The following is an 8,858-nucleotide window of genomic DNA, read 5'->3' on the forward strand; positions in this document are numbered from 1 at the left end:
AAACCCCACGCTCCTCCGTCAGCCTCCTGACCGCCGCCCAGCCGGAGACTCTTCCCCGACTATGGCGTCCACCGCAACAGCTCGCCGTCCCTCATCCACCGCACCGGATGAGGATCCATCGTCGATCTCGTCATCCCGCTGGATCAGCCGCCCAGTCCTCCACCTCCAAGGAGCTGCCCCGATGTTTGTCTCGTCTATTGCACCACCTCAATCCCCACAGTGTCGTCTTGACCTGCCCCACTGGAACCGCAGCACCCTCACCAATTCCTCCGATGAAGCCGAGGCCAACTTGGCGCCACCAAGGAGGTTCTGCACTCACCGCTGCATTTTATCTTTTATTCGATCTCACGGGGCTGCCGGTGCTCGATATCGAGCAGCCATGGCGGGTCTCCATCGACGGCGCCGTCGCCGACCACATCATCCATGGCATCTCTCCCCCATGTCCTTGCTTCCTCGGTGGCGACTTCCACACTGGCACTAGTTGCAGCTGCTCCGACTCTCGCTCGCGCTGTGGCTCTATTCTTGCTGTCGGTCGTGCTGTTGCACTGCACTTGCTTCCGTTCGTGCTGCTGTTCTGCTCTTGCTCTCGGTCGCGCTGCTGCTGCTGCACGACCTCCGGCAGCTACAGGAGTTGCTGCTTTAGCACTCGCTCGCGGTGCTACTGCACGACTTGCTCTCTGCTAGTGTGTTCCCTGCTCGAGCGTCTGCTGATTTAGATCACTGCTTCTCTGCTACTAGCGCTCGAATGCCCTAAACATCTATTGCAATGCTCTGCTACTAGTTCAATCAGTTTCGACAGTAAAATTCAGTTTCGACTGTAAATTTCAGTTTCTTCAGTTAAGTTCAGAGTGAACAGTACTTACAACATTTGTCGGAGCGGCCGTGGCGCGGCTGGTGTGTTTTACATCTAGCACTTTTTGGTGATGTATTTTACATCATCTATTGCAGATGATATTAGAGTCCCACTTCAGATTAACATTGTCTGTCTTGTCCTGCTTCAGCCTCGCCGCCGTACACCTCACCGGAGCTGCTCCAACGACGGAACCGTCCATCACAGCGGAGCAGTACCCTTGGGGCTGTTTCCAGAGGCTTCGGATCTTCTTCCCCGCCTACGACAGTCACACCAGCATCACCATCCTCCACGTCCAACCCAATGATGTTGAGGTCCAAAAGGCTATGCCAAAGAGGTTGTACGCTCGTCGCATCACTTTATTACTCTGCATTTATGTCGATCCCTCAGGGATCCTTTGCTATGGAACTACTATTTGTGCATTTGGTTAGAAGGAGTGGAACAGAGCAAAATTGGAGGATATTTTCTCCTTTGGTGTCTCTTTCGAAGAAAAAACATAGGAATTTTAATATTCACTTGGACGTCCTTTTCAAATTAATATGCATGAAGAACAGAACTAATTGCATTACTGGCATAATAAAATTCTTTTTTTCATTTTCACATAGTTTGACTTTAATTTGACCATGTTTCTCCATTCATGTGATCTTCCAATTCATGTGAACCAAATACCCAGGTTGATTGAAATCCTATGTTTCCAAATGCTCTGTTTTGCACGTGCATTCCTATCCTATTCATGTGTTTTTCCTGTCCCTGCATTTATAGAATCCTCCAATTCTAAGGAGCCCTTACTGATTTACTTCATTTTCAGATTGGTGTCAAAGAATACTCTATGTGTTATGTCCTGCTCCTGCCGTGCCGTCATCCACCCCACCTGAGGTGCACCATCGATAGAAGCGTTCACTGCAGCAGAGATCCACCCTACAGACTTTCTTTTTCCGCCTCAGATCATCTTCCCTGTTGCCGGCAGCCAGGCCAACTGCATTACCATCATCGACTGAGCAGATGAACCTGAGGACTACACAGTTCCGGAAGAGAGGTCGCAGTCTTTCGTGTTTTCTTACGTTATACATCGGTTATTATTACCTGCTACTTTATCGTTCAAACTTGAGTTTTAAAATACCCATGGGTCTCGTATCGAGGCAGCAACGAATAGTATCTGTCTACTATCTGGTTTATCTGGGGTCTTCTATGTGGTTCATGTTGGGTGGGCAACAAATAATAGATGATCCATTGTCTATCTTTTTAAACTGAAGCTATAATCTACCTACTATCATTAGTTTTGGATCCATCCACTCGTTTGCTACCATCAGTCTTGATTTTTGCATGCACCCATTAGGCCTGGCAAAATCTAACTATTTTTTTAATTATGCATGTCAGATATTGTACACAATCGTACTGAACATGTAGAGAAAAAGAGAAGACCGTTGCGTGGGAATATAATGTCATGCAGACGCCGCTCCATTGTGGGCGAAGTGCCCCCCCCCCTCCTGCATTTCCAGATTGTATTCCAGAGGAAGATAACTGTTTAGATGGGGATTCAGAAGGAGCCGACCATGCCTGTTTACCACCTGAGGTGTTTGCTCTAACCTGGCATGCTGATGTTGGTAATATCATGCATATGGCGGCCTCGCATTGCTTACATTATACATCTTATATGTCATCAGCTTAGTTTAGATTTGCTTTTTGTGAATGCCACCTGTTTGGTTTCTATATCATACTCCCACCATTCCTAAATATTTGTCTTTTTAGAGATTTCAACAAGTGACTAGATATGGAACAAATTGAGTGAATCTACACTCTAAAATATGTCTATATACATCCGTATGTGGTAGTCCATTTGAAATCTCTAAAAAGAAAAATATTTATGAACGGAGGGAGTATATGGGAATTATGCAATGCCATCTTCTTTAGCCAGGCAACATATACGTGAATCATGCAATGCCATCTTGTTTAGCCAGTCATCGTATATTTGAATTGTATCGTGCCATATTTTTTCCATAATGTATTCCATTTGTTAACAATGTTTATACATTCATCTACTCTTCCTGTGCATCAGCCATTTGAGTCGGTCATGGGAAAATCTGGAGTGAAAACAAGGTCTTCTGAGCAGTCGATGCTACCTGTCGATGAAGATTTCTTCCTGGTTACAGATAGCTCCTCAGAAGAGGATTTAGAGACAGATGACCAGCCGTATCCCCCCCCCCCTCTGAGGTGCATGCTCTAACTTGGCAGGGTTATATTGCTCATATCATGCATATGGTGTCTTGCATTGCCATGCCATCTTCTTAGATTTGTCGGTGTTCTGGGAACGGGGGTCCCCAGACTTGCCTGCCTGTGGCCTGCGGCGTGGCTCAAAGGGGGCCCAGCATGGCCCATCTTCATCAGCACAAGCTCAAGACCCTCGCGAGGGGCCAAGCCTCGCGGGGCGGACGACAAGGAGCTTCCTCAGGCACGGCCTCGTCAGGCTGGCTCACGAGGAGGCGGAGAGTTCAAGGCGGGGTACCTCGCGAGGTGCCCATGACGCAAGCCATGACGACCAAGGGCGCCAGCCGGGCGCCAGCCGGGCGCCAGCCCGCACAATGTCCTTCTTTCCTCTTTGGTGCAAGGGGAGCAAGCACAGGCAAGATCATCAAGCAAAGGCATCCATTTCGGTGCAACAAGACCAAGACCAGTCCAACGGCAGGATGGAGGTCACCGTGGAGCCCAAGTCGGCGTCACCACCAGAGCCTTTGACAGGCGAGGACCAACTTTAGTCAGGATAAGTGTACTAGATGTTCCCCTTCAAATTGGCCAATTGTTGGCGCCCTTCCCGCTCAATATTTGGGAAGAGGTCCAGGGCCTTCGCCTATAAATAGGACTAGCCACCCACAGGGTGGAGGGATCGATCCATCCGGCCGGCAAAAAGAGAGAGACCCCAAGAATAGACCCTCGCGAGGCTGTTCTTCCTTGTATTGTTCATCATCAGCCCAAGAGGCAATCCACCACGCCACACACTGGAGTAGGGTATTACACCGCAATGGTGGCCTGAACCAGTATAAATCTTATGTCTCTTGTGTTATTCTTCTCGTAGTTTAGATTCTAGTGATTCGGCGAGGAACAGGTAGGTAGAAGGCAAAACCTCCGCGCGCACCCCAGTGTTCGAACCTCAAGGTTATGCCGGAACCCTAAATCCGACATTTGGCGCACCAGGTAGGGGTGCTCCGGACTTCGTCTTCTGTCGCCCTGTTCTTCTCCGACCATCGCGACCATGTCTGACGCACACCGGGTTCGCGCCGAGCGCCGAGCCGCCCTCGCTTCCCGCGTCGCCCAGACGGCTCCCGTCGGCGGGCGCCCTCGTCGTTCCCCGTCGCCTGCCGTCAACGCCACCACCGGCCCGGCGGGGAACGAGCAGCAAGCATTGTCCCAGCACCCGTCCATGAGGCGAGACGGCCGCACCGCTATGCCCTCGCTCACCCCCGCTGGTTCTTCATCTCGCACGCCCCGCGCGGCCATGGAGGCTCGAGCTGCGCTCATCGCGGGAAACGAGCTCCTGCGCTACCGCCCAGTCGACGACGTCTATGAAGAGTGGTCGACCGAGTCGCCGAACTCGTCCGCACCGCTGGGGGCTCCCCCGCGCCATCCTTCTCACTGCACCGCGCCCCGCCATGCCCGGGCAATGAAGCTCCTGGGGCGCCGCAGCCGCCTCCCCCTCAAGAAGGCGCCCTGGCTCCAAGGCGCATGGCCCCTGGGCGGAACCCGCCCCGTCAGGAACCAGCGCGGCAGGAGCAGAGCTGCCGAGAGGTCCCACGCCCTCGAGAAGCTGCCCGAGCGCTCCCTGCCCCGGCTCATCCCGACCACGCTCCTGCTCCAGCACGTCAAGACCCTGCGCTGCACCCAGCTGCGGCGCACGGGGACCCACAAGACCGAGCCCTTCGTCCTCCAAGGCCTCATGTGGCCACAGCGGGCTGCCGCGCCTTCACCACCGAGATACGCACCATCGCATGGCCCGACAAGTTCAAGCCAGACCTGCCTCCTCGCTACGACGGCACGACAGACCCTGCAGAGTTCCTCCAGCTCTACGAGCTGGGCATCGAGGCTGCCAACGGAGACGAGAAGGTCATGGTGAACTGGTTTCCCATGGCTCTCAAGGACGGGGCCCGCACCTGGCTTCTGAACCTGGCCCGAGGCATGATCTCCTCCTGGGACGAGATGCGCACCCGCTTCATCGCCAACTTCCAGGGTACTCACGACCGGCCACCCGCCGTGAGCGACATGCACCGCATCAAGCAACAACCGGGGGAAACCCTACAGAAGTACATCCAGCGCTTCAACAACGCGCGCCTCAAGATTCCCAAGGTGACCGAGGAGGCCATCATCTCAGCCTTCTCTGACGGCGTGCGTGACGTCAAGATGAAGGAGGATCTTGCAATGCATGAAGATCTGTGCACTTCCTTGGAGCTGTTCAATCTGGCGACCAAGTGCGTCAGGGCTGAGGAAGGGCGTCTCTCCCTCCTCGAATTGCCTGCCGCAGACCCTGAAGAGAAGAAGCCCAAGGCCAAGGACGTGAAGCGCAAGGGGGCTGTCGTACTCGCGGCAGAACCAGACACCAAGCAGGGCAGAGATCAGCCCGAATCCTCCAAGGGCAGTTGGTACTGCGTGTACCACGACCTCCACACCCACAACACCAATGAATGCCAAGAGCTCAAGGCCGTGCGCGAAGGACGGACTGGTCGGCGTCCCGACCGCAATGACCGGGGCTACGGACGAGGAGGAGGAAGGAATGCAGGACGCTGGGAAGACCGCGGCCCACGTCAAGGGTGGTGCGACCAACCTCGCGAGGATCACTGGCAGGACCCAACTCGCGAGGGAGGCTGGAGGGATCAGCCTCGCGAGGATCGCCCGCAAGGTAATGCAGGCCTCCCTCCGCTACCGCCTCAGCCAAGGAGAAATGAGGACCGTCATCAGGACGAAGGGGCTAGGGGCTTCCAGGAACCACGTGCGATCGCCTGCATCCTAGGCGGAGCTCAAGCCCCAGCCTCTCAGCGCATCTTCAAGCAGTTCGCCCGCGAAGTGAATGCAGTCCTCCCCAAGCTCGAGGCCACGCGCCCTCTCAGGTGGTCGGCGTGCGCCATCACGTTCAGCTCAGCGGATCAGCTCAAGTGCGCGGCCACAGCCGGAGTCCTCCCGATGCTTTGTTCCCCAATCATCAGCAACGCGCTAGTCACCAAGACCCTCATCGATGGCGGGGCAGGGCTCAATGTCCTGTCCGTGGAAACATTCAACAATCTCCAAGTACCCTACAGTCAGCTTCAGCCCACCAAGCCTTTCTCTGGAGTCACCGACGGCTCCACAGTCCCGATTGGGCAGGTCCGCCTCCCTGTCACCTTCGAGGCACGCGACAACTACCGCACCGAGCTCATCGACTTCGACGTCGCCCACATTCGCCTGCCGTACAACGCCATCCTCGGGTACCCAGCGCTGGCCAAGTTCATGGTTGTAACCCACCACGGCTACAACGTCCTCAGGATGCCAGGAAGTGGCGGAGTCATCACGGTGCCCTGCAAAGAGAGAGACGCAGTTTGCTCCCTGGAGAGTGCCTTTCAGGCCGCATCACTGGAAGACACGGATCGTGGAAGCAGGAGGCTTCCCGAGGCTGCCCCCAAGAAGAAGAAGACATCAACCGGCCCAGACCCTCAGGAGGCAGGTCCCTCTGGGCCCGCGCCTGCTCAGGGGGAACCTCCTGCCATCGCATAGGGAAGCGCGCCCGACGCCCTCCTCAGGCAGGGCTCGGGGGCTCTCCCTTGGAGGGCCGTCGACCTCGCCAAGGTCACGAGGGAGGCGCTTGGGCATCACGTGGAGGCGTGCTTCGAAGCACGTTTCCATCAAGAAGGAGCAAGGCAAGGAGGGCCAAACCCTCAGGAGTTCGTCAGCAAGGCCATTCAGGAGCTGCAGGAGTCAAGGGTCATGAGAGGCAGCCGCCGCTTACCCGCTGTGGCCCCCCATCCAGGCGAGGATGGTGGGCTGCATGTCTGCATCGACATACCAGGGCTCAACCAAGCCGCGTCTCAGGAGCGCCTCTGGCCTTCGCGAGTGGGACGCTGCAAGGGCCCGCCCCACAGTTACGTTTGCATGCCTTACGGCTCGTCGAATGCGGCTGCTATGTACCAGCGCATCATGAGGGCCATCCTGGAGGCTCAAGAGGTCAGGCATTCCGCAGCCCTGGTGGAGATGGAGACGGTCCGCGAGGAGCCACCAGCGCCTCCGGAGCCTCCCAAGGCCCCAGGGCCTGGGGGCTCGTGAGGATCTGCTCCCGCAGCCCACCAAGTCTGCTGCATCAACACCCCTTAGTCCTCAGCGTCATCAGGTGACATCTTTCTAGTTTCATTTCCAGCTGGGAGCGCCCTCAGGGCTGCATTATTCCCAGGCCGCGTGGTTTCGTCCCTGTGGCATGTATCTCTTTTATTTCATGTTCTTAGCTCACTCTGCTGGGGGCGCCCCTCGGGCTGCATTATCCCCAAGCCGCTCGGGTCAGACCCAGTGGCATGTACCCCTCTTGCATTTATCTTAGGGTCGTGTTTTTGACTCGTCATGCTTGTTATTTGGTGCCGGTTCATGGTACCTTTTTTATTCCTGGATGTCGCAAGCTTGCGCGTTAAAGGGGGGTGCCTGAGCATCACGACTCAGGGCTCCTACCGGCTCTCAGACCCTCACCCTCTGGTCTGCCCACGACATCGCGCCCTGGCACACCAGCGACGGCTGAGACCAGCCCGAGAGCCGGGACCCGAGGACGTAGAGTTTCGACATCTAACCCAGCTTGCGCGTTAAAGGGGGGGTGCCTGAGCATCACGACTCAGGGCTCCTACCGGCTCTCCAGCCCTCACCCTCTGGTCTACCCACGGCATCGCGCCCCGGCACACCAGCGGCAGCTGAGACCAGCCCGAGAGCCGGGACCCGAGGACATAGAGTTTCGACATCTAACCCAGCTTGCGCGTTAAAGGGGGGTGCCTGAGCATCGCGACTCAGGGCTCCTACCGGCTCTCCGGCCCTCACCCTCTGGTCTGCCCACGGCATTGCGCCCTGGCACACCAGCGACGGCTGAGACCAGCCCGAGAGCCGGGACCCGAGGACGTAGAGCATCGGCATCTAGCCAAATTTGCAGGAACACACTCCTAGATAAGGCTCAGCGCCGGGCGCAACCCGCCTTGGGGTGGGCCCCCGTGAGTCCCGAGCTGGATCACTGGTGAACCAGCACACCTCGCCAGGCCTTTCGCGCCTCGCCGCCTCTCCAAGGCAACTAACGGTTGACCATCGTTTGTCGCGACGAACTCTCATTTCTTCTGTGATGAGCCTGCAGGGTTCCCCCGGGAGCATCGTCATGTGAGGCCCCCACAGTGTCTTCTTCACCCTCGTCCACGCAAACCGCTTGCACGTTAAAGGGGGGGTGCCTGAGCATCGCGACTCAGGGCTCCTACTGGTTCTCCAGCCCTCACCCTCTGGCCATGTCCATGGCATCACGACCTGGCATGCTAGCGACGGCTGAGACTCGCTCGAGGGCCGGGACCCGAGGACGTAGAGCAGAAAGGGGAGCGAGGGCGAGAGGGGAGAAGCACGTGGTGACCTCGCCAAACAACCCTCCGACGGCCAAGACACGGACTTAGCACCGCACCAGGAAGCGTTCCTGACCCTCGAGATAAGTCACTCTCCGGGAACACTAGCTATCGCAGCACCGTCCCCGCACCTAATACCATTCCGTCTTAGCAACGTCACTCTCCTTTCTCACCGAATGATGGCTACTTGAGCGCCAAGGGGGACCTCCTGAGCATCGCGACTCAGGGGCTCTTACCGGGGCCCGGGCGGTCACCTCCTGGCCTTGACCACGGCATCGCGACCTGGCATACCAGCAACGGCTGAAGCCGCCTTGGGACTGGGACCTGTCGGGGTAGAGCACCAAGCCCGCACGAGGTCTGACAGGAAGAAACTAAGCTAAGACAGAATAACCATTTCGCACTGCTTCATAATGAGGATCATA

This window comes from Triticum dicoccoides, chromosome 7B, assembly GCF_002162155.2.
Source record: "Triticum dicoccoides isolate Atlit2015 ecotype Zavitan chromosome 7B, WEW_v2.0, whole genome shotgun sequence".
Taxonomy (NCBI): Eukaryota; Viridiplantae; Streptophyta; class Magnoliopsida; order Poales; family Poaceae; genus Triticum; species Triticum dicoccoides.